The following is a 27,042-nucleotide window of genomic DNA, read 5'->3' on the forward strand; positions in this document are numbered from 1 at the left end:
GGTTCAACTGGTAGTTGTGTAGAACCGACTTAAGAACAATGGGTTCACCACTTGCAACCTCTACTGTCAAAGGTTTACCTAGTTTCGTTCTAGACACGCGAAGCATTGGCTCAAAAGACAATGACACAAAACTCTTGTCGGCACCCGAATCAAAAAGAACAGATGCAGGCTGATTATTAATAAAGAACGTACCGTTCACCACTTCGTTTTCTGCTTGTGCCTCTTGTGCATTCATGTTGAAGACACGACCTCGAGCCTGAGCCTGATTCTGGTTTGCATTCTGGTTCTGGTTGGCTAGTCTTGGACACCGATTTATGTAGTGGGTCAGATCCCCACAGTTATAACAAGCACCTGGTGGGTAGTTTGGTCGTGCAGCCTGACCCTGTTGTTGAGCAACTTGTTGAGCAGGGTTCTGACCCTGCGCGATTCTGAGCAAACCGACAAACATCGGCAAGATGACCCGACTTCCCACAGTTAGTACAGAAACGGCACTGATATTGCGGCTGATGGTGACTGTTGCATTGATTGCACAAAGGTGCACTTCCTGAATAGGGCTTCTTTGCTGGAGGCTGGTTGGGAGCTGCCTGGTTCGCTTGGGCAGTGACAGCATAGTTTTGGGAAGCCTTACGCTTCTTTGCCCTTTTTGATGAACTAGACCACCTTTCCATTCTTGTTTTGACCTTTCTTGCTTATCTTCCTTGTCAGCCGACTGTTTCTTGCCCTTGTCACCCTTCCTGTGTAGTTTATTCTTTCGAATCTGCGACTCAGTCAACGTCGCTGATAACTCGATCGCCTGACGGAGTGTGGTAGGGTTGCTACCAGTAAGGATGTCTTGTACCGAGTCAGGCAGGCCGTCGAATGTACCTTTCGATAGCCTTATCGAGTGGGGTAACCATAGTCGGGCAAAGCAGACTCAACTCCTCAACCTATCAGTTAATAGCCCTGTGCTCGCCACTATCTTGCTTCAAAAACAATCAAATTGTTTCTCCAACGCTCGTTGTTCATGACGAGGACAAAATTCCCTCATCATAAGAGCTCTCAGTTCAGCCCATGTCTGAGCTAGAGCAACTTCTGCACCTTGATCTCTCATAAACCCCGTTCCACCACGTAAGAGCCCTCTTCTGAAACACACTCAAAGAAAAACTCGACCTTGCGATTGTCAGGACACTGCACATGACGGAAAGTGTTCTCGATGCTCTCGAACCACTGAGAAGCCCAGTTGCTCCCTCAGAACCACTAAACTTGAGTGGCTTAGCCAAGTTAAAATCCTTGTATTTGAATGTACCATTGTTGTTGTTGTTGGCCTGGTTCCATTGAGCAAAAGAGATTTGGGAATTGAGCAGCCATCTACAGGGCAATAATTTCTGCCAGCTCAGCAGTAGCTATTTGGTTGTCGCGTCGAGGAGGCATTCTAGAAGAGAAAAAAAATATGAAATGAAACGAGTGAGATGATTGGATGAAGAGAATGAGATGAAGCAAAATCAACAAAAGCAAAGATGGCGGTTATGCATCGCAAAGCAAAACAAGCGACATGAAATGTCTAGTAAAAGTAAATGGGTCAGAATTAGTGTATCGCGAAGACATGCTCGCCTATAAGTGAAACACTCACCCCAAGAGTTCCCAGGTAAGAGTGATTGGTCCGATTATGTGGATTTGTATGAACACTCTAGCCTTAGACAAAAATCCCAGGGTACAGGCATTCACTCTTCCAGATCGCACGTGTTCACACTATTAACCCAAAACTTTGACGGGATTTTTGAAATCCAAAGAGGTTCAAAACCATATAACAGAGGGTTCAAAACCTAGTGATCAATCATTCTCGAACAGATGATTAATTTTCAAAGCGGATTCGGAACCGAAGTTCTCGTTGTGGTTATCACCTAAGGATAGGTGATGTGCATGTTTTAAACTCTAAAACACAAGATAACTTGTGTTAGGGTCCTAGAAAGTTATAGTCTTGGTCAAAGTATTACTAATAACCTAATTCCCTATAACCATTGGCTCTGATACCAACTCTTCTGTCACACCCCGACCGCGTGTAACATGCAACCGCGGCGGAAAACGTCGGGGAGTGTTGTGGACAGAATTAATTGTTATACAACCATGGAAATTAAAGTTACATTTTATTTATCAAACACGGGTGTTACATTGTCTTAAAAGGAAGTACATAATTCAAAACATAGTGATACTAGTTCTATCTTCATTTTTTTGTCTCTAAGGCACAGGTCCGCCCTAGTATCGTGATCAACATCTTATGGAACATCTCCTGAAAATACATGTGAAAGTAGGTACGTCAGCATAAAAATGCCTGTGAGATACATAGGTTTTGTGAAAGTGGGATTCATGACTTGAGTTTTAAAGAAATGTTTAATAACAGTCATTTATGAACCTTGTAATTTGTCTCGCTTTGTAAACCATTTGAAAAACGATAATATCAGATGATATGTATAGATGAACGTAAGGTTAAATGAATAACCTAGTAAAATGAGTTGAATAAGATAAGTTGTTTTGTAAGACAATGTTTTATGAAAGGTATGTTATTTGTATAAAATGTTATATGTCTAAACTGAAATGATTTGGATAACGCTAAGATATGTAATATTATACAAACATTTATATATAGGAAGTATCAGCGGCGTATCCACCATGTTTGCATCATATTACATACTCCACGTTACTCAAACCATTCACCCAAACCATCCACCATGTAAGATTGTTCTTGTATAACTCAATTGTCAAGTGTTATTGTGTAAATCATGTCAAATGTCTATGTTCAATGTAAACCACCAAATGTGTATGTCAATGTCAACGTGTTTATGTTCAATGTAAATCATGTAATGTGTATCCCAAAATGTATCATGTACGGTAAGAGAAATGTATCAACTTAAACCATATGTAAAATGCACAAAACAAGTCGTTGAAGTAAAACGTGGTTTAAATCAACGCTATGTTCTGTGGAAAAATGCATGCTCTATTGATATTAACATTTATGCGGTATTGTGAAATATGCATACATCCAAGCCTTGAGATTGTGGCGATAAACCCTTAAACAAATTAAAGGTTTATCTAAGTTATGTATATCGAATTCGGTCATTCCTTACAATCCTATCAAACCCAGGATTTCAGGAACGGGAGTTGTCAATTCCTATGGTACCACTACCTACAAACGAACGGCGTGATCAATGTTAATGAATGCATTGTCCCATGTTAAACAAACCAAATGTCATAACAAAATGAAGGCATGTGATGTAAACAATTGTACTAAGTATGCTAAGTAAACATACGAAGCAGAAATGTTCATGTAAATCAATGTGCCCATATGCTGAGTAAACATATGCAGCAGAAATGTTCATGTAAATCAATGTGTCCATATGCTGAGTAAACATATGCAACAGAAATGTAATGTAAATCAATGTACTAAGTACGCACACAATGGGCATACATAGCATGAAATGTAATGAAATCGTGTACTATAATGTACTAACAACATAGCAGGCATATGATGTGAAAACATGGAAAGCATGAATGTAACAGATAGGCACATGTGTTTCACCCCAAAACAGTTTAGAAAACAGTAAAAGAGGGGTTCAATGTACTCACATTGACACCTCGAAAGCATTTAAAAGATGGGGTTCTATGTACTCACCTGAGATTGCTTTGAATTCCTTGTATAATAACCAGATAATGCTAAAGATCATGGGATATCAAACGGCACCTAATAGGTAGCTATGTTAATATACCGGACCAAATCGGATGGATCGGATAGTATGCGGGTTCGTAAACCAAACGAGTATGGAGACTTGTGTAATATGGTTTAACAAAGCCTACATACTAAAATGAAACCTAACCTAAGTGCTTGCGACCCATCACGACCCGTTTAGGTAGCTTATGCTACCTTAACGCGTCGTTCGCGTAGAACGCGTTTGGAACGCCTAACATTGTGACCACAAGGCATAACCTCAGAAGGTTATAGCTCTGGTCACCTAATGTGTTTGGTCGGATCCTAATGATCGACCAAATGGGTCGGGTTCTGTAGGATCGTTTGCTGACCTAAACGAGTCCTTCAGAGGCTTTCTCCTTGGTTTCAGGTGCGGAATAATAAGAAACTAAGGTAGAAATAGCACGCAAATCACTTTAACTACTTGTTTATTGATATAACAATCTTTTACAGCTCAAATCTCGCACCGGCAGCACTTTGGTACGATTTCTACACACCGTTACTGACTGGATCGCTCATTGATCTATATATAGGCGTTTGGGTTCGCTTATTGGACAGGCCCAATAAGCGAACCAGACATTAGCCACTCGAGCGAACCATACATTGTTGACATTCGAGCGAACCACTCAATGTTCATATGAGCGGACTAGCTATGATGCTGTTCGAGCGAACCTAACCTAATTGGACCAATGAGCGGACCTATCTATTACATGTTTTCTCGTTTTCCGTTCATTATACAATCAGTCCTATTCTAAGACTCGAACGAAGATGTAGTCGACAGACAACTGCACCAACAGACTCCCCCTTGAATGTTGACGGAATCTTCAGTGAGAGTCTTCAACATGACATTCTCGGATATTGCTCGGTCTTCTTCAGTAATTCTGCCTGGATCTTTCTTTGGCTATAACTATCATCAGACTCCCCCTATCATCCTGCTAGGATTGTCATCTGGGATTTGTTACCACCATTGAAATCATCTCCTGGCTTTTCTCTGTTCAGCTCATCATCTGCATACATCTCAAACACTCATAAGAATAATTTCAGATTTAACATTTTAAAGACTATGAAGATCAATACGTAGGTTAACATTCAACTTAAACTTCAAGTTTAATGAACCATTTTGACGTTTTAATCTTCACTTTTTCACTTCACTCTCCCAAACCACAAGTTCAACATGTTTAGCATTTGAAATGTAGAAAATCAGTTCTTCACACACTGTTGTCGAAAATCTTTTTGGAGTTTTCAAATTTAAACAAAAAAAACAATATTTTTGGATTTTTGAATTTAAAGAAATACAGAAATGAAACACTATTTTTGAGAGATTGTGCAAGAGGATCATATCGGTTTTTGAGACACATCACTAACACCGTTGATCTTACTTAATCAGCATATGTTCAAACAAATTTACTTCTGATTGTCAGTATTGTTGTCCACTTAAACCTCTACACAAGTTTTCAATTGATTCAAGATACGTATTTAATGTTTTAGAACTTAAACTTATTTGTGTGTCCCACCCCTTGAATATACTCCCGTATCCAGATTTCAATATTCTGATTTACAGGTAAATATACTACAAATGATATCTGTATATAAATTAGGGGATATGCGAGAACTGAGGGATCTCAGGTCAATACTTCAGTATGCGCAGAGAGATATCAGTTTCGACTTTGCGGTGTGTCCCCTTTAGGAGATCTTTTAGCTACAACAACTAATTATCAATTTTATTGTCTAATCAGCTGAGGGCTTTATGCTATGTTTCAAGCATTTTGCAGCAAGTATTATCCGGGGACTAGGTCAGAACTTCCATTCAGCAGATGTCCCGGGATAATACCCCAGACATCATTGAGTAAAACACCTAATATATCAGAATAAGAAACCTTTCAAACGAGATTTCAGGGGTTACCTATATATTCAAGTAGAGTTCCCCACAAAATAAGCAAGTTTGAATTTAGGTTTTATCTGTAATACAATTTACTAACTGTGTGAAGTCTACTGACACATCATTAGTAAGACTTGTTTAAAAACATTTTTGACTTTACAAATCTCTAACATGCTTTGATAGTCTACCGATTTACTATCATTTCCTCTTATAGCAACAAGACTCATTTTGTATTTTTCAATTTTTTAAATTTTTTCAAAATTTTATTACTCCCCCTAAAATCAAAATATGTTTCAATTTTGATTTTCTGAGGAAAAATTGAAAACAAACTATACAAGAAATTTGACAACATTATGTGAATTACCTCAATTCACCATCATCATGCAAAAACAATCAAAACTCCCCCTCACAACAAACTATTTTCCCATTATGATTTCAAAACACTTAAGTTTGTTTTAATCAAAATGGTTTTTCCGGAAAATATAAGTTTGTTTACCAACCATTTTAGGTATGGGGTTACTTCAACATCTTGTTTTTCAATCAGATGTAGGAAAATCCAAGTACAAGTTAATGTCCTTGATTTACCATTTGCAGTTCAGAATCCTCTGTACCACTTGCAAAACATAAACTCATCTAATACCTCTTGTAAGAAAAACACATACAAACCTTTTACCGTTTGTATGATTGACATTACCGAATAGATTTTGAAAAAAAATAATAATGCCGATTCATGATCCACGATACCATCTTGGGGTCTCCGGCAATTCCTGCAAAACCTTCAAACACAGATTTAAAAAGATGCCGATTCATGCTCCACGCTTACAAACCTGGGAGCTCCGGCAAGTCAGGTTTTTCTTATTTGAGTAGTTTCACCCAAGCCTGACCAGCCTTGGGTGATTTTGAATTCTTGTTCAACAATGGTGGAAAGTTTTTCTCATCCATTGTTAAACTAGAATTCTCGACCTTTACCTCAACACATGGCTCTTCTGGTTTTACCATACCAGAATCATTGCCTGACTGTGGCTTGTCCGACTTTGATGAGCCAGATTCATCGCCTGAAGGTGGCTTGTCTGACTTTGATGAGCCAGATTCATCGCCTGAATGTGGCTTGTCTGACTTCGGCACGTCAGATTCATCGCCGACCTTTTCCTTCTTCTTCTCCTCTTTTGTCCCCAAATTTAATCTGATGAATTCTTTTTGCTTGTCTTTACAGCTGAGGGAGTAGATTCATCAGAACTTTTATTCTTTTTGTCCCGTGAATCCGAGGACAAAATCTTTTCGAGATATTCTCTCGCTTTCTTTCTCTTTTTCCTCAGTCGATCTTTCTGCCCTTGAGAAAGCTTCACTTTTGTTTCTTGAACTTTAGGTTTTTTGACCTTCAGTTCTTTGACGTTTTGGCCCGAAGCTTTCAATTCTTTGGGCTTGATAACAACCGGTATTTTCTTTCCATTTTCTGAGAATTGGCCCTTAATCCGTCATTCGATCTTCTTGGGCAATCTCTGGCAATGTGACCTATGATGTTGCAGTTAAAGCACCTCCTGGTCTCATAACTCCAATACTAGCAGTTAACAGCAATGTGTCCTTGATAACCGCATCGGTAACACACTCTGTTATCGTACCAATCACCATTGTCACACCAAACGCTCAGATCAAAGCACTGTTTGGCTTGGTGATACTCTTTCCTCCTTTTGATTTCTGGATTTGACTTTTGAGCACTGTGATCCGACCTGCACCACTTATTACCAACATTTTTTGAATTTTCATTTTTTACTTTTTGTAATTTTTCATTACGATTGAATGATCGATCTGATGAACTTTTATTATCTTTTTGAACAATTTTCTCATTTTTAATTTTTTGTTTCTGTTCCACTTTCTTCTTCAAAGGTTTTTGCTTAGAGCATTCTCCCTTTTCAGTCGATTGCAAAACAGTTTTCTGAAATTTTTCCTTTTTATCATCAGATTTCTCACCACAATCTTTAACTATGACATTGTCAAAGTTTGTGACATTGTCACTTATTGGAATAGAGTTGATTGGTTTTGGACAAGGAATATTCAACTTGTCAGATGAAATCACAAAACCGATCAACTTCTTTTCAAGTTCTTCAATCTTGATCCTGGAATTCTCAGCTTCTTTCTCAAGCTGAGATATTCTTTCAAGATGAGATTTGATAGAATTTTCATTATCAATCTTCAAATTTTCAAGAACAGATGTTTTATTCTCCAGAACTTTTATCTGTTCTTGAAATTTTGATTCATTCGTTTTCAAATTCTTGTTTTCCAACTTGATCCAGAAATCTAAATCTTCTAAAGATTTCTGTTTGCTTTCAAGCTCTTTTTCCAACTTCTTGATTTTCATTTTAGCACATTCACCTTCTTTTTCAAGTTCGATAATTTTCTGAAGATGGGAATTTATCATTTTCTGTTTTTCAATATTGTTTTTACTGAACACATTTCTCCCATCTTCAAGAATTTTCATTTGCTCTTCAAATTCTTGATTTTTCAATGTTAAACTGTTAAAATCATTTAACCGTTTGTCATTTTCTGCTTTTAGGTTGTCACACTTTTCATGTAACCAAAGAATCTGGTTTTCAGCAGCGTGCTTCTCGTCTTTCAACTTTTTGACTTCAGATGCCAAACTTGCCATGTCTTTCACAAGTTTGTCATTATCAGTCTTGACATTATCGCATTCTGAGCACATTGTTTCATTCTCCACCGATTCTTCAGCTTTTGGAGCTTCTTCTTCCTTTGCTATGAATGTACCTGCACAAAAAATTTTAACGAAATCAAGTGGATTTCCATTATTATCAATATAACAACCTCGTTTGAAATCGTATTTCGGCACATATTTTGCCCTGACACATTTAGTAACCCTTTTGTGCATCTCCTCAATCACATCTGAACCTAAATCTAGTACATTATTCTCCAAAACCTTGATCATTTCTTTCTTTTTCTTTCTGGTTTCAAGTTCATGAGCTTTAAGTTTGCTGATGAATTGATTTAGAGGTAGTTTTGAAAAATTTGAGTCCTCCCTTAAATTTTTTAAACATTCACCCCATTCAATCGGTAATGCATCTGCAAACTTCTCTAATTTCTCAGCATTTGACGGAGATATCTCATGATCTTTCATATAATTCAGTAAGACACTATATCGGTCTTTAAGATCTTCCAACGTTTCGTCTTTCAGACACACAAAATATTTAAACCTTTTTGCCCATCCATCTTTGCTCACTTTTCTATAACCTTCATCTAGAAATCCATGATGCCAATCATTAAATCTTTCGAAATAATAGTTCTCTTGTTCATCAAACACCATTGCCATTTTTCGCAAAAACCCGACACGTGTTTGTTGACTGATAAGCGAACCAGGATGACAGAAAAGCGGACCAAATAGTCAATCGGATACAAAAGCGGACCGGATGGGTCAAATGAGCGAATCGGTCGTATAAGCGGACAGAACAAGCTGAATTGGAGCGGACCGGTCAAATAAGCGGACCGGACATGCACTTGGAGCGAACCGATCGGACAAATAAGCGGACCGGATGGGTTGATCTTGGAGCGGACCAGTGTGATTTGTTCGAAAAAGCGGACCGATCTCAATCGACCGAATAAGCGGACCTCCTGGTTTGACCCATTTTTCTTTCGAATTTTGGCTTCAAACTTTCCAGGGTTTGTCTCGGTGCTATTGCGCACAATCTGTGAAAATTTGAGCGAATCCGACCGTAAATCTCGGTCTGACGAAGAAAGAAGGTGTAGAAGTAAGAAAAAGTGACGAAATCCGACTATTTTCTGCAGAGAACCTCCTCCTGAGCTCTGATACCAATTGTAGGATCGTTTGCTGACCTAAACGAGTCGTTCAGAGGCTTTCTCCTTGGTTTCAGGTGCAGAATAACAAGAAACTAAGGTAGAAATAGCACGCAAATCACTTTAACTACTTGTTTATTGATATAACAATCTTTTACAGCTCAAATCTCGCACCGGCAGCACTTCGGTACGATTTCTACACACCGTTACTGACTGGATCGCTCATTGATCAATATATAGGCGTTTGGGTTCGCTTATTGGACAGGCCCAATAAGCGAACCAGACATTAGCCACTCGAGCGAACCATACATTGTTGACATTCGAGCGAACCACTCAATGTTCATATGAGCGGACCAGCTATGATGTTGTTCGAGCGAACCTAACCTAATTGGACCAATGAGCGGACCTATCTATTACATGTTTTCTCGTTTTCCGTTCATTATACAATCAATCCTATTCTAAGACTCGAACGAAGATGTAGTCAACAAACAACTGCACCAACAGGTTCGAAAGTATAAGCGATGGTTTAGATCGCTTACCTTACGACCCTATATAAGCACTAAACTAAAAGTGACGAGCTAAGCATGTTAGAACATGCTTAACTAAGTTTAGAAAACAGGTTTGGCATCAAAACAAACGGCTTTGATGCTCACGAGTAGTTTGGTTACAAAATATGCAAGAATGCATATTTTGGCCGAAACTACGACTCGTCACTGAGCCTAGATAACGTGGTAATCAGTAGGTATAGTCACTACAGACTATAACCATCGTGATCACGCTCACGTTATGAAGTTCCATGAACTTCGGGTTGACCATAGGCTGGTCAATGCAGAAAGTCAACAAAACGTTGACTTTCGGACTCGAAAAGCGAATAAAAGAGCGAAAGAGTACTTACGGAGGGTCCCCGAATGCTAATCTAGATCAAAGAGCTCAGGTATGAAGCAATGGCATCAACTTAGAGCATTTGGATCAGATTTGTGTGGGTTTTACATCAAAGGGGGGGGGTATTTATAGGAAAAGTAGAGCCGTTAGGATCGTTTCTTGAATATCGTGCCACGATCTTGAGCGTCCACTTGTCAAAATGTTGTGGTTACTGAAAATGGCCCTTGGCTCTTGATTGGGTGAAAGGGCATTGCCCTTTGGTGTGTTTGAAAGGCCAGATTTGCAAGAAAGACAAAAATTTGGTTACTGGAAGTGCCATGCGGCCCGCATCAGGATATGCAGAAACTCAGGCGGGCCGCCTGGGCCTGTCAGATCTGCATATACTTTTAAAAATGGCAGTTTTGGTCCCTGTTGCGTATTTAAGCCATTTTCGACACTTCTAAGGCCCGTAAATCCAACTTTAAGGCCCTAAAATGATGCCTAAACATTGTGGACATCAAACATGCTCAAAAATGTTCCGGATGTTGGTTCGTTTGGCCGTACGATCGCGATGTTCGGATAATTACGATGGAATGCGCATAAGCGCGAAAAACGATCCAAATGACGCGACGAATGGATTTTTCTCATGCTAAACACTAATGCATAATATTATAATGCTTACATAAATTTTTGGATGTCCGAATGTATTCGAACGTAAGTTATGCGCGAAAGTGCAAACTTGTGCACTTTTTGACACTTTTAGTCCCTGAATGACCCAAAAGTTTGTTTTAGCATACCAAACCCCTCAAAGCCTATTTCTAAGCTATGTAAAGGATATTTATGTTATGTTTAACTTATGGACATGTTCCGGAATGTTCGTTACAGTTCAAATTGGCATACTTTTACAGTTTGTCAAGTTTAGTCCCTGTAAGCGAATTAACTTGTTTTGCCATACCAAAGCCTTCAAAACTTATTTCTAAGTTATGTAAAGGTTATTTAAGGTATGTTGAGTATATGTTGATGTTCCAGAGTATTTGTCGCATTAAACTAAGCATGTTTAAGCACCAGTTAGCGTATAACTCTCCAGAAAGCAATGTAGAGTTTGAAATTGAACAAAAGTCAAAATATGAAAAATGTAAAACACAACCAAACAAACATTGGGATAAAATAACATTGTTTTGTTGATAACTGAACTGTTCACAATGATTACAAGCACAAATGTTACACCTATACTTTAACTTCATATTAGAGCCTTGAAATGAAATTAACGGGGCTTAAACGTGTCAAAAATGCATCAAAAACCATGTTTTGCACATTTAGGGACCAAAATTGACATTCTGGCATAGTTATCTTAGGAAGGGACCAAAATGGAAAATCTAAATTCTAGCTTGTTCCAGCTGTTCCCTTCATTTGCACATGGTTTTAATGAAACTAGGGGCTCCCATGGTTTCACAAAACCATGGGCACATGTGTACGGATGAGATCGAAGCTCGTTTTACGATGAACGATCTTAACGGTTGTGCAAAAACTATATACACCCCACCCCCTTTGCTCTCAACTCACATCTGATCTGATTTTCATTCTCTAAGTTGAAGTCTTGCACTTCATACCTGAGAATAAATTGGATCAAACCTCCTTGGACCTTTTGTAAGTCCTCTTTCGTTCTTTTATGCATTTTAGTGTGAAAGTCAAACTTTGTTTGACTTTCTGCATTGACCAGTTTATGGTCAATACGAAGTTCATTTGAACTTCATAACGTGAGTGTAATCACGATGGTTTTAGTCTCTTATGACTATACCTACTGATTACCACGTTATCTAGGCATAATGGCGAGTCGTAGTTTCGGCCAAAATGCGTATTCTTACGTATTTTGTAACCAAACTACTTTTACGTATCAAAACCGTTTGTTTTGATACCAAACCTGTTTTTCAAACTTCATTAAACATGGTTTAACATGTTTAGCTCGTCACTTTATATTTGGTGCTTATATAAGGTCGTAAGGTAAGCGATCTAAACAATCGCTTATACTTTCGAACCCGACCCTTTTGGTAAATCATTAGGATCCGACCAAACACATTAGGTGACCATAGTTGTATAGGGAATAACCTTCCGAGGTTATACCTTATGGTCACTTCGTTTAAGTAGTAGTATGATAGGTTGTTTTATATGCCTTAGGAAAAATTACCAAAAAGCCCTTTTTACGCCAAAATTCATTTTAAGCATATGTAACCCAAATTTTCACATCTAAACTAATTAGGTAACATTATTAGACATGTTAAGGCATATAATACTTGTCATAGGACTAGTTAGGCGGTCCGAACGCGTTTTACGTGAACGACACATTAAAGTAGCGTAAGCTACCTAAACGGGTCGTAATGGGTCGTAAGCACTTAGCATAGGTTTCTTTTTAGAATAAAGGCTTTGTTAAACCATATTACATGAGTTTCTATACTCATTTGGTTTACGAAACCTCATTCTATCCGATTTCCCGATTTAGGTCCGGTTATTTATGTAGTTATCTATATTATGTGCCGTTTGATTCCGTGATCCCTCTAGCTTTGCTTGGTTGTTGTTCAAGACTTCTAAGCACCCTCAAGTGAGTACATAGTCCCCTCTTTTACTGTTTTTCAAACAATTTGGGGTGAAATACATGTGCCTACTTGTTACTTTCATGCTTTCCATATTTTCCTACCATATACTTGCTATGTTCATTAGTACACTATTAGTACATGATTTCATTATGTTTTGCTATGTATGTTCACTCTTAGCATACTAGCACATCGTTTTACATTATATCTTCTTTTGCTATGTATGTTCACTTAGCATGCTAGCACATTGTTTTACATTACATTTTATGCTATGTATGTTTACTTAACATGCTAGCGCATTATTTTACATTACATTTTATGCTATGTCCATTTAGAGCATACTTAGTACATTGTTTTACATTGCATCTCTGTTGCATATGTTCTCGTAACATATGGACACATTATTTTACATTTCTACCTTGTATGTTCACTTAGCATACTAGGTACATTATTTTCATAAAACATGCTTACATTTGGTATATCATTTGGTTTGTTTAACGGAACTAAATTACATTCATTAACACCGATCATGCCGCTCGGTAGTAGGTAGTGGTAGCATAGGACTTGACATCTCCTGTTCCTAAAACCCTAGGTTTGTTTGTGTGGAAGGAATGACCGAATCCGAAAACATTTTTTTATAACCTTCACTATAAGGTTATCCTTCTGTCTCAAGGCTTGAATGTAGGCGTTTAACATTACCGCAGAAATGTTTGTATCAGTAAAGCATGCATTATTCTACAAAGCATAACTTTTGATTTATTCAAATACTTTGTTTTGTACATTTTTACATTTGGTTTAAGTAATCATATTTTACTTACATTTACTTACCATACATTTTTACATTATCTGTCTATCGCCTCCGTCAATCTATTTCGTAGCAGAAACAGAAGAACTCTAAGCGTTTAGTGTTACAACTAGTTAGAAAGGCAAGGTGGCAATTTTGTAAATAATGAGATTTCTCATTATATCCCTTGTGTCTATAAATAGCTCATTTAGTTGTAAAGGTGAAGACTTTTTGAAGACTTGGAGCTCATTTGGAGATTTAGGAGCTTAGAGCTTAGAGAGAGAAAGTCTAGAGAGAGAAAATCTCTCTACGTGATTCACGGCATTGTACACGACGTCACATCAATAGAATCACGTTATCTTGTGTGACAACTCGAATTTCCAAGATTCTATTTCGCATTTATTGCACGTTCATGTATTGACTAGTCGTATATATGTTTTGATTGTTTGATTGTGCATGGGTGTTTGTTAATTGTGAAATTGGTAAATATATGAACTTGGTGGTGAAATTATGAAATTGTTATGAGATGGTGTACATGTGTAATAAATAATACTAAAGGGTGCTTAGGGTTGATAGTGAAACTTTAACAACTCATAACCCTAATTCTTTTCCCTAATCATTCTCTAATCATTCACAAAGAATCAAAAAACACGTACTTTCACCTCCTCTAATCCTCTCTACAACACCTTCTCATCATTCTTGGATTCACAAGTTCTTTGCATCAAGTTTGATTGCCAATCCATCTAGAATCGAATCAAGGTAATTGTTTAATCATTGTTTGTTATTGTTTGATTGTTATTGATCCTTGATTATGTGATTCATGTTAAAAACCCTAGTTCTCCATATATGATAGTTCTGTGGATGTTGATTGAATCATGATTATTGTGAAATAATATTGATCAGTGGTGTAATCGTATGCTAAATGTCAAGATGCTTTGCATGCTATAACTGTTGAATGAATTGGATGAATGATGTTCGTAATTAGGGTTTCACGATCAAGGAGAAATGAAAACGTAACTGATGGAATGATAGATCGTAACTGTTTCAATTGTGTATGCTAGTTGTCTGAGTTTTGAAATGATGAATTGGTCCGAGGGTTACACGTTGTATCTTGCCCGAGTTTAATTCATAAGTATAGTCCGAGTTTTTAAGGTGGTAAATGGCCCGAGCTTTGTATCAACTTGAAGCCCGAAATTTATAAATGCTTCATGAAGGTCCGAGTTTATTATATTGTCACCTAGTCCGACCTTGTAACAATTGTTGGTCCGAGTTTTAACATAACAAAACATGCCCGACCTTTAACCCCTTTTCAAGGTCCGAGTTTTTTAATATGTTATGCCCTATCCGACTTTTAAACCCCCAAGACCTTGTCCGAGTTTTGTAAGGAATTCAGGTTGTCCGAGTTTGTGGGGGTATCATCCTGTCCGAGTTTCATTGAGCAGCCTCTAGTCCGACTTTGTTAGTGGTCCGAGTTTGAGGAGGGGCTGCCCCTTCATGCCCGACTTTTATAGATGTAGCATGTCCGATCTCTTTGTAAGCAAGACTTCTTGTCCGAGTTTTATAACATAAGAGATAGGTCCGACCTTTGCTTTTAAACATGGGGGTCCGAAGTTTTGCTTGCACATGTTCAGGTTATGCTTTGATATTATGCCCGAGTTCTATGCTAGGATTGTGGATTCAATAACTTGTTAACCCTGTTACTTTAGTAACATCATTAGTTTAGTAATTATGTGTACATGTTAACCCCATTATGTCCATTAAGAAATATATGTTAACCCTGTTAGTATCCCATTGATATGGCTAACTCTGTTAAATTAATTATGCAACTCCGTTAAGTTGTAAATTCTGTTTAAGTGTGATGTCCTGAAGTATGTTAACAGTGGCAACTAGGTTAATGTCTACGTTAGATTAAACTATGTAATCAAGGACGCGACGTATGAATTACGTGAATACGATTAACTGTTTACATGATGTATGATTCTATGTGTAATAATCGTACGATACTGAATGCAACTATATGATTTTACATGCGTGAACATTTTATGTAATATCATCGTGTACACAATAAACACACAAAGCACCGTTGCTTGAATATCGAGAATTGTAAACCCTAATTGAATGAATCATGTGCAATACATCCTAGGTCGTGTGTAACGGACTTAGAGATTAATAAACCCTAGAAGCAATAACATACCGAGCAAACCAAGGTGAGTTCACACAGCCAAGGCATGGGGTTCCCAGGGTGGGAATGGGATTGGATTACTTTATTGTACGTACTCAGTTGATAGAACCTAACGATAAGGATACGACTAGACTAGTAACACTTATTGAACTGATCTTCGCACACCTGCCAAGGGTTGGCCGCAATATTATGACTGACTTCGCACACTTGCCTTTGGAAGGCCGCGAACTGTAATTTACTAATCTTCGCACACCTGCCTGGTAGGCCGCGATACAGGTAAACCTAGTCTAGAATACTCGGGATGAACATCCCCCTAATATCTTCGCATACCTGCCTGGGAGGCCGCGATGGAAACTAATACGATACATTACATAACGAACGAACATACTACTACTCACACTATACTGTTACTGAACTGTAAACTGTGAACTCGCTCAACTAGTTGTTGATCCTCTGTTACATGCCTTGCAGGTCGTTAGATACATGGAGCTTGCACACGGAGGAGCAGGTCGTTGTGGAGCATGGATTATGTTTTGAAACTTATTGAACTTATGTTACACATTTGGGTTTTCGTACTTATGCTTCCGCTATACTTTGAAACTATGATTATGTTTTGAACACCGATCGTATTGAATGATTGGTTTACATTTATTATACTTGATATTAATTACATGTTCGATATGATTGGTGGCTTGATCCTGGTCAGTCACGCTCCCAAGCGGTGATACTCCGCAGGTGGATTTTGGGGGTGTGACAGATTGGTGTCAGAGCCATTGGTTATAGAGAACTTGGTTTTAATATGGGGAAAACGTTTTTATTAAAACCAGACTATAACCAGAACAGTGCTCTCAACGATCCACAACGACGCTTCGCTCCACGTGCAAGACTCGACATCCTAGGTAATAAGGTTTATGTTTATTACCTGCTTGCTAGAACTGCATAGAACTTTGCTCGTAGTATGCTTACCTTACTCTTGCTCACTACTTGTTATTGCTTAAGAACACTTACGTGCTTACACTCTTCTGTCACCGCACTATTCGCGAACCTTTCTCACTTATGTTGCCTTTGATGTGAAGATCAATGGCCGGACGAATCAACATGACTCAAGCCCAGCTAGAGGCTCTCGTTCAAGCTCAAGTTGCTGCGGCACTTGCAGCTGCTCAAGCAGGTAGTATACCCTGCAGTATAGACTCACACTAGGATCTTTAGATCCTACATTAACTCTCGTATTTAACTTTGTCCTATTCGTACACAATAGGTCAACACGCGCAGCAACCTGTCTGCACTTTCAAGAACTTCATGGACTGTCGTCCAAGCTCATTCAGTGGCACCGAGGGGGCAGTGGGACTCCTCCATTGGTTCGAGAAGCTAGAATCTGTGTTCGAAATGTGTGAATGCCCTGGGGCTCGCAGGGTCAAGTACGCCACTGGCACTTTGGAAGGAATCGCGTTGACTTGGTGGAACGCGCAAGTACAGATCCTAGGGTTGGCAGCTGCTAACGCCACCCCTTGGAATGATTTCAAAGAATTGATCAAAAGGGAGTACTGCACTCATGAAGACATTCACAAGCTGGAAGATGAACTGTATCACTTAAAAATGGTTGGGTCAGAGATCGAAGAATATACTAAACGGTCGAATGAGTTGGCCGTGCTGTGTCCAACTATGGTGGACCCTCCTTACAAGCGTATTGAGTTGTATCTCAAGGGGTTAGCGCCAGAGATCCAGAGCCATGTGACATCGGCTAATCTTGATAATATCCAGGCTATTCAGCGCCTTGCTCACCGTATTACAGATCAGGCAGTGGATTAGAACAGGCTGCCAAAACGTGTCAAGGCTACCACTACTGCTGTCACTACTTCTGCTACTCCTAGTGACAACAAGAGAAAATGGGAGGGGGATTCCAGCAAGGGATCAGTTTCTGTTCAGTCTCAGCAGCGCAAGACAAATGACTACCAGAATCCGAGTCAGCAATCATCTGGCAGTCAGGGGCAGGGTGGATATCGGGGAATTTACCCACTGTGTAATAAGTGCAACAGACACCACAGCGGAAGATGTCGCAGGGAACGTTGTCAAAGATGCCTCAAGATGGGTCATGAGGCTAAGGATTGTAGAAGCTCTCGGCCAGCAAATCAGAACCAGCAACTCCCACCGCCAGCTCCACAGAACCAGCACCAGCAGCCACAGCGTGGAAACCGGGGATGTTTCCAGTGTGGGGCTGAAGGCCACTACAAACGTGATTGCCCTCAATTGAACCAGAATCAGAACCACGACAATAACCAGGGCAACGGGAACAACAACAACAACGGGGGAAACAACAACAACAATGGCAACGAGGCAAGAGGTCGAGTTTTCGTGTTAGGACGAGGAGACGCAATGAACGATATTTGAACTTATAACTTATTTTGGGTTTTCATTACTATGTTTCCGCTACTCAAACAAAGTTTGGTTTGAACATCAATTGTATTAGGTTTTATGAATTATTTTAACTACTATACTTTATGTTTGATATGATGGATGGTTTGATATTATTAAGCGCACCTGCCGTATTTATGGACCTTATGAACAGGGTGTGCAAACCCTATCTTGACAAGTTCGTCATTGTCTTCATCGACGACATTCTGATCTACTCCAAGAGTCAGGAGGAGCACGAGCAGCATTTACGCCTTATCTTGGAACTTCTTCGAAAGGAGCAATTGTACGCCAAGTTTTCTAAATGCGACTTCTGGCTTCGTGGAGTCCGCTTTCTAGGCCACATAGTGAACAAGGATGGGATCCATGTCGATTCATCCAAGGTAGACTCGATCAGGAACTGGCCTGCACCGCGTACACCAACGGAAATACGCCAATTCTTGGGTTTGGCGGGGTATTTCAGACGATTCATTAAAGACTTTTCGAAGATCGCGCAGCCGCTTACTATGTTGACACAGAAAGGTGTCACCTACCGTTGGGGAGATTCCCAGGAAACCGCTTTCCAGTACCTAAAGGATAGGCTTTGCAGTGCACCTATTCTCTCATTGCCGGAGGGCACAGATGACTTCGTGGTTTATTGTGACGCATCGATACAGGGTCTTGGTTGCGTATTGATGCAACGGGATAAGGTTATTGCTTACGCTTCGCGACAACTCAAGATTCATGAACGGAACTACACGACGCACGATTTAGAGCTGGGAGCTGTTGTTTTCGCGCTTAAGATATGGCGACACTACCTGTACGGTACCAGGTGCACGATTTACACCGATCACAGGAGCCTCGAGCATATTCTTAAGCAAAAAGATTTGAACATGCTACCTAAGTGCGTGCGAGCGCTACAGCTTACTATTCAGTCCAGTCTTCCTGCACAGATACGAGCTGCTCAGATAGAAGCATTGAAACCCGAAAACGTCATGGCTGAAGCCTTACCGGTTCAAGGAAACGAATGGAACAAAAGGAAGACGGCGCCTACTATGTAACGGGGCGTATTTGGGTCCCACTTTATGGCGGTTTACGAGAGCTTGTGATGGACGAAGCACACAATTCTCGCTACTCGGTACATCCAGGGTCGGACAAAATGTACCACGACATCAGAACTACTTATTGGTGGCCTAGCATGAAGGCCCACATCGCCACCTATGTTGGCAAGTGCTTGACCTGTGCAAGAGTCAAGGTTGAATATCAGAAACCCGCAGGCCTACTTCAGCAACCCAGGATACCGCAGTGGAAATGGGAAGAGATTTCCATGGATTTTGTTACAGGCTTACCCAGATCCCAGCGTGGGAATGATACTATATGGGTGATCGTGGATCGACTCACCAAGTCTGCACACTTTCTGGCTATAAAGGAAACGGATAAGTTCACCACTCTCGCCGACATCTATCTTAAAGAAGTTGTTTCGAGGCACGGGGTGCCCATCTCCATCATTTCGGATCGGGATGCACGATTCACGTCGGAGCTATGGCAAGCGATGCACAAATCTTTTGGCTCACGTTTAGACATGAGCACAGCTTATCATCCTCAGACGAATGGGCAGTCTGAGCGAACGATCCAGACTCTTGAAGACATGCTTCGGGCATGTGTTATTGATTTCGGCAACGGCTGGGAAAAACATCTCCCTTTGGTGGAGTTTTCGTATAATAACAGTTACCATACCAGCATACAAGCCGCTCCATTCGAGGCATTGTACGGACATAAATGCCGGTCACCTCTCGGTTGGGCAGAGGTGGGGGATAGTTAGACTACAGGCCCAGAAATGGTAGTTGACGCTACTGAACGAATAGCACAAATACGACAACGCATGGCGACAGCTCGTGATCACCAGAAAAGCTACGCGGATAAGCGTAGGAGGCCATTGGAATTTCAGGTCGGGGACCGGGTTTTACTTAAAGTCTCACCCTGGAAGGGTGTGGTTCGTTTTGGCAAACGGGGCAAACTAAATCCGCAGTATGTCGGACCGTTCGAGATCAATGAGAAAATAGGCAAAGTGACCTACAAGCTAAACCTACTAGCTGAACTCGGTGCAGTTCACAATGTATTCCATGTGTCAAATCTGAAGAAGTGCCTATCAGATGAGACCCTCATAGTTCCTTTTAAGGAACTCACTATCGACGAGCGGTTGCAGTTCGTCGAAGAACCAGTTGAAATCACGGACCGGGATGTTAAGGTCCTCAAAAACAAGAGAATCCCTCTTGTTCGAGTTCGTTGGAACTCCAAACATGGCCCAGAGTACACCTGGGAACGCGAAGACCAGATGACAGAAAAGTACCCCCAATTATTCGAAGCCAATGCAACCACTACTGAGGCTGAAGCTACTACTACTGAATTTCGGGACGAAATTCCAAATCAACGGGGGGATGATGTGACACCGCAGGAAAACCAGTGAACGATATAACTTACCTAGCATCCTCAGTGAGTGCGTTCATGTATTGACTAGTCGTATATATGTTTTGATTGTTTGATTGTGCATGGGTGTTTGTTAATTGCACGTTCATGTATTGACTAGTCGTATATATGTTTTGATTGTTTGATTGTGCATGGGTGTTTGTTAATTGTGAAATTGGTAAATATATGAACTTGGTGGTGAAATTATGAAATTGTTATGAGATGGTGTACATGTGTAATAAATAATACTAAAGGGTGCTTAGGGTTGATAGTGAAACTTTAACAACTCATAACCCTAATTCTTTTCCCTAATCATTCTCTAATCATTCACAAAGAATCAAAAAACACGTACTTTCACATCCTCTAATCCTCTCTACAACACCTTCTCATCATTCTTGGATTCACAAGTTCTTTGCATCAAGTTTGATTGCCAATCCATCTAGAATCGAATCAAGGTAATTGTTTAATCATTGTTTGTGATTGTTTGATTGTTATTGATCCTTGATTATGTGATTCATGTTAAAAACCCTAGTTCTCCATATATGATAGTTCTGTGGATGTTGATTGAATCATGATTATTGTGAAATAATATTGATCAGTGGTGTAATCGTATGCTAAATGTCAAGATGCTTTGCATGCTATAACTGTTGAATGAATTGGATGAATGATGTTCGTAATTAGGGTTTCACGATCAAGGAGAAATGAAAACGTAACTGATGGAATGATAGATCGTAACTGTTTCAATTGTGTTTGCTAGTTGTCTGAGTTTTGAAATGATGAATTGGTCCGAGGGTTACACTTTGTATCTTGCCCGAGTTTAATTCATAAGTATAGTCCGAGTTTTTAAGGTGGTAAATGGCCCGAGCTTTGTATCAACTTGAAGCCCGAATTTTAAAAATGCTTCATGAAGGTCCGAGTTTATTATATTGTCACCTAGTCCGACCTTGTAACAATTGTTGGTCCGAGTTTTAACATAACAAAACATGCCCGACCTTTAACCCCTTTTCAAGGTCCGAGTTTTTGAATATGCTATGCCCTATCCGACTTTTAAACCCCCAAGACCTTGTCCGAGTTTTGTAAGGAATTCAGGTTGTCCGAGTTTGTGGGGGTATCATCCTGTCCGAGTTTCATTGAGCAGCCTCTAGTCCGACTTTGTTAGTGGTCCGAGTTTGAGGAGGGGCTGCCCCTTCATGCCCGACTTTTATAGATGTAGCATGTCCGATCTCTTTGTAAGCAAGATTTCTTGTCCGAGTTTTATAACATAAGAGATAGGTCCGACCTTTGCTTTTATACATGGGGGTCCGAAGTTTTGCTTGCACATGTTCAGGTTATGCTTTGATATTATGCCCGAGTTCTATGCTAGGATTGTGGATTCAATAACTTGTTAACCCTGTTACTTTAGTAACATCATTAGTTTAGTAATTATGTGTACATGTTAACCCCATTATGTCCATTAAGAAATATATGTTAACCCTGTTAGTATCCCATTGATATGGCTAACTCTGTTAAATTAATTATGCAACTCCGTTAAGTTGTAAATTCTGTTTAAGTGTGATGTCCTGAAGTATGTTAACAGTGGCAACTAGGTTAACGTCTACGTTAGATTAAACTATGTAATCAAGGACGCGACGTATGAATTACGTGAATACGATTAACTGTTTACATGATGTATGATTCTATGTGTAATAATCGTATGATACTGAATGCAACTATATGATTTTACATGCGTGAATATTTTATGTAATATCATCGTGTACACAATAAACACACAAAGCACCGTTGCTTGAATATCGAGAATTGTAAACCCTAATTGAATGAATCATGTGCAATACATCCTAGGTCGTGTGTAACGGACTTAGAGATTAATAAACCCTAGAAGCAATAACATACCGAGCAAACCAAGGTGAGTTCACACAGCCAAGGCATGGGGTTCCCAGGGTGGGAATGGGATTGGATTACTTTATTGTACGTACTCAGTTGATAGAACCTAACGATAAGGATACGACTAGACTAGTAACACTTATTGAACTGATCTTCGCACACCTGCCAAGGGTTGGCCGCGATATTATGACTGACTTCGCATACTTGCCTTTGGAAGGCCGCGAACTGTAATTTACTAATCTTCGCACACCTGCCTGGTAGGCCGCGATACAGGTAAACCTAGTCTAGAATACTCGGGATGAACATCCCCCTAATATCTTCGCATACCTGCCTGGGAGGCCGCGATGGAAACTAATACGATACATTACATAACGAACGAACATACTACTACTCACACTATACTGTTACTGAACTGTAAACTGTGAACTCGCTCAACTAGTTGTTGATCCTCTGTTACATGCCTTGCAGGTCGTTAGATACATGGAGCTTGCACAGGGAGGAGCAGGTCGTTGTGGAGCATGGATTATGTTTTGAAACTTATTGAACTTATGTTACACATTTGGGTTTTCGTACTTATGCTTCCGCTATACTTTGAAACTATAATTATGTTTTGAACACCGATCGTATTGAATGATTGGTTTACATTTATTATACTTGATATTAATTACATGTTCGATATGATTGGTGGCTTGATCCTGGTCAGTCACGCTCCCAAGCGGTGATACTCCGCAGGTGGATTTTGGGGGTGTGACATCTTGTACGTTATTGTGTGTTCGGTCACGTACGTTCACGGATTCCGCACGTTGAACGTTCGTTACGCAATCGAACGGTGTCAAAACCGGTCCTACAAGTGGTATCAGAGCTAGGAGCTCGATTGCACGATCAAACGCATTGATTCGTACTAGATTTCAGCCGATTCAGATCTGATTACATCTATTTCTTCATCTTCTACCTACTTTTCACGTTTTTCACTGAAATTCGTCAAATTGAACAGGTTTTCACGGTCCGGTTCGTCTGAATTTTGGATATATTGTGCGAATATACCTGATCTACAACCCTACCAAGTTTCGGTTCAAAATTCCTAGCCGTTTAGGAGATATCGTAGTTTTTCGGTTCGTTTTTGCGATAACAATCAGATAGGTTCGCTTGTACAATACACAGGTTCGCTTATTCGGTCAAAAAGTCAGGTTCGCTCATAAGATCATGAGATTCGCTTTTATGGTTCGTTTATTTGTCAAAGATCAGGTCCGCTTATAGGTCAACAATCAGGTTCCCTCATAGTGTCATATACAGTATAGGTCCGCTTTTAAGTCAGATTAGTGGTGGTTCGCTTTTGTGGTATCCAATAAGTTCGCTTTTTAGTCATCATCTTCACGTTGATACAATTAAATAAAACAATATAACAAACTGTTTTCGGCCACAATTATATAAAAGGTCCAATCAAATACTAATAGATCTTGTCGGCCACAAAATCGATTTACAAATTGTTCATTAAAAGGTGTTGTTGAATCAGTATGCATGTGACCTGCCGTGTTTCAGTCATGTGAATTCATTGTTGCAGCCCATCCATTGGTGATAGTTATCGGCCCAATCACAGCCCAATCATTGTTTAAGTTCATAAAGTTTGTTGGCTGCATGTATAAAGTTCATAAGGTTAGTGACCGACCCACTAACTTTTGAGGTCCAATCACACGTGTTGAACAACAAAACTAAGGTCCAATCACTCTTGAATACACAAAATGGTCAGTAAATGCATTAATATTTTGTCGGACATGTTTATAACTAAGTGATGTGTGTGGCCTAATCATATTTGAACATTTGGATTTTAAGATAGAGGCCCAATCAGGATATTGCACCGACCCACATAATCAAAATCAAAGGCCCAGTCAGTAGGTTGCATGTGCATGTGAAACTGTGTTGTGATTATCTAGCAGGTATTATTGAGAATCTGTGTAAAGAATTGCAAGTGATAAAAACGGTTCAACCAGACCTATCAAGATCATCGGTCCATGTGTATATGCATGTGAATTGATATAAAAGGCCCTATCATATTGTAACAACCATCATTTGGCCCAATCATAGTGAAGTTTGTTTAAGTGAAAACGTGCACCGCCCCATTAATATAATCGGCCCAATCATGTTTTTTGAATTAAAAAAAAAATTGTCGGCCTTTAAAAAAATACTAATCAGATTCTCAAATCAATTTGACGGCCCAATGAGAATACAATTTGCAATAAAAGTCGGCCCTATGATCTTATAACAACCATCTAAATGGCTCAATCATAAAGGCCCACTACAGAATTGTTGGACCGTTCTTTGACCTGAAAAGTCAGTCAGAGTAGCTCATCCTCACATATAAAGGCGGAATCAGAATATGCAAGGTAACAACAGCTTGTCCTATTAATTTCCTTTGCTTTTATTGCTTTTCTACTGAAATTTTGATAGAGTTTCGCTCCAGCATACACACATACGTCTATGGATCGCTCAGACGTCTCCCCTATATATAGACATCCTGGTTCGCTCATATGACATGCCATATGAGCAGACCTGGTACAACTTGACACAAAAGCGAACCAGCTAAGACCTAAAGAGCGAACCACTATGTTTAATGACAAGTAAGCGAACCTAACTCTAATTTTCATAATATTTATAGTTTGACGCCCTGTTGACCAATTTTGACTTCAGACTTTTTGTAGACGCAGTCAACAGACATTCCGTGCATCAACATACTCCCCCTTGGATGTTGATGTAGTCTTTATTAGTCTTCAGTTCCATAGTCTTCAGTCTTAGTCTTTTCTCCAACTCTGTCTATTCTCACAAGCATTCTTCACAGGTTTCAGGATTAACACCTGGCTTCTAACTTCAAACTTCCCATTAGCCGTTGATCCAGACTCCCCCTTTCACAGACTCCCCCTCTCAGTATGCTGAGATCTGAGGTATCTGGCTCAAACTTTGACAGTTTGCCTCCATGGGAATTTAAAATCCAAACCTGTTACTCTACCCATAATCATTACAATCTATCTTTTCTAAACTATAAAAACAAATTCAATCAGTACTAAGAAAAATCCACTCAAGTTTTCAAGTTCAAGTTAATGACCTTGATTACTCGATTAATCCACCAAGTTCAATTTAATGACCCTGGTTGATCTTTTGACGAATTCAACTGATTTAGTAAAAACATTTTTAACTTTTTCTGAAAATAACAAGTATCAACTTAATGAACTTGTATGTGACTTTGAAAACAATCAAACTTCCATCAATGTAAGCTCTCCTCATTCTTCAGCTCAGAATCTCCTGCATCTGCTTCATCTTTCTAGAATCCGACAATCAACTTTCCACTCTGGTTTGTCTAAAATAAAGTAGAAATAAAATCTTTTTGGATTTTAAAATGATCTAAACTAAGAAATGAAATAGCAGAAAACTTAAATTGCGGAAAAGTAAACTATTTACAAGTTTTATTTTTGGCGAGCGTGTCAGGGAATCATATCAGCTTTTCAGACAGATTACAAGTACCGTTAAGCTACATTACATACTCAGACTTAAACAATTCACCTCGATTGTCGATATACTGATCCATCTTAAATTCTCACACAAACTTCAATCTATTCAGGATACTATTTAAGTGTTTTAAGAACTTAGATCAATTCATGTGTCCCACCTCTTGAATATACTCCCGTATCCAGAATCCCAATATTCAGTCTTACAGGCAAGAATACTACAATGATGTCTGTACATAAATTAGGGGTTAAATGCGAGAACTGATGGATCTCAGGTCAGAACTTCCGTTCAGCAGAGAGATATCAGCTTCGACTTAGCAGTGTGTCCCCTTTAGAGGATCTTTTTAGCTACAACAACTGATTATCAATTTTATTGTCTAATCAGCTGAGGGCTTCATGCTATATTTCAAGCATTTTGGATAAAGTATTAGCCAAGGACTAGGTCAGAACTACCGTTCAGCAGAAGTCCCGGAATAATACCCCAGCCATCATAGAGTACAAACACCTAGTATATCAGAATACGAGACCTTTCAAACGAGATTTCAGGGGTTACCTATATATCCAAGTAGTGTTCCCCACGAATTTCATAAGTTTGAAATTTTAGGTTTATATCCCGAATAAATTTACTAAATGTGTGAAAACCTATCGACACATCGTTAGTGAGACTGTTTAACTCATTTTATCTTTCCAAATCTTTAGCATACTGTAATTGTCTAGCTGATGTACTATCATTTTACCTATATACACAAGCTCTTTTTCAATTTTATCATGTTTTTGTATTTTTGCATTTTTTTCTGTTTTTGTATTTTTTCCGAAAATAAACTATGTACAACTATCTATCTCCCCCTAAATACCAAAACATGTAAAAAACCGACAAACCATCGCAGATTGTTTCTCATCTTCATCCGCAACAGTATTCTCATCAACGCTCACAACCCCATCCGACACCGAAAGCAATTTCATACCATTAAGTTTTAACAAATAATGAAACCGATTT

The sequence above is a fragment of the Helianthus annuus genome, chromosome 16 (genome assembly GCF_002127325.2).
Source record: "Helianthus annuus cultivar XRQ/B chromosome 16, HanXRQr2.0-SUNRISE, whole genome shotgun sequence".
In the NCBI taxonomy this organism is placed as follows: Eukaryota; Viridiplantae; Streptophyta; class Magnoliopsida; order Asterales; family Asteraceae; genus Helianthus; species Helianthus annuus.